Below are 1,121 nucleotides of genomic sequence, written 5' to 3'. Positions count from 1 at the left end.
ACAACTACTTAAGTAAAATAAATTTTTATTTTATTTTATTTTATTTTAATATAATAATAATAATAATAATAATAATAATAATAATAATAATAATAATAATAATCACGGTCATCCCTTTGTCGTCTTATTTCCTGTCGGTCTTCAATGTAAATTTTTTAAACAAGTGAAAAACTTAAAAGGTTTGGTGAAGTATTTAGTTTTCTGGTACTAATTTGGGGAGAACAAATTTTTACTCGTGGCACACGCACCCCCATACTCGCGCGTAATTTATTGAAAAAAGAAAAAAATTCCCACTATAAATTATATATAAATATATTAATTTTCAACGTAGGAGTGGTGTCGATAAAAGTCTTTTTTTTTATTCGGTTGAAGGCTTCTATTGGTTGTTATCTCAATAGACCGTGACCGATATGATAACCCATACAATTTAGCCTTAGCCCCCTGCCTAGAATTAGTTAGTTATTCGTACAACATTATTATTATTATTATTTAAATTAAAATTTTTTTCTATGTATTATTAAATAAAATACATTTTTTAAACCCATATCTATTCTCTCTCTCTCTCTCTCTCTCTCTCCATATATATTTCTTTTAATTTCTAACATTTCTTAAATCCGATTCATCAAACATTATTATCATTATTATTTAACGCGCGTAAATCCGCACTAATATATATATATATTTTTTTCCAACCGTCAGATACATTTATTTTATTCTTTTATAATAAAACAAATGATTCCTGTCAAAATTATATTGGGCATAAATACACGAATGATATATTATACTCGAAATAATATCATTATCATTATTATTATTATTATTCTCACACGTTTCATAACGTTTTGCTTTTGCTTTTGCTTTTTTTTCGAAAATGTTTGCGGCGTTGAATCGTATTTCGAGCAATTAATCGTTCGTTACGAATAAATAAATAAATAAATAAATAATGATTTTTTTTACTCTATGGAAATTAATCGTCATGACGCGACGCGTTTAAACCTAGCATTGTTCATGTTCAAACCATGCTATATATTATTTAACGAACAAAAAAAATCGTTAAACGAGGGTCAAAATATACAAGACTTGTCAATTTAATAATTGACAACTTTTATCTTATTTAATAA

Source organism: Pediculus humanus, genomic scaffold (genome assembly GCF_000006295.1).
Source record: "Pediculus humanus corporis 1103172108281 genomic scaffold, whole genome shotgun sequence".
NCBI classification, from domain to species: domain Eukaryota; kingdom Metazoa; phylum Arthropoda; class Insecta; order Psocodea; family Pediculidae; genus Pediculus; species Pediculus humanus.
The sequence above is the reverse complement of the archived record's forward strand: the minus strand, read 5'-3'. Positions refer to the sequence as shown.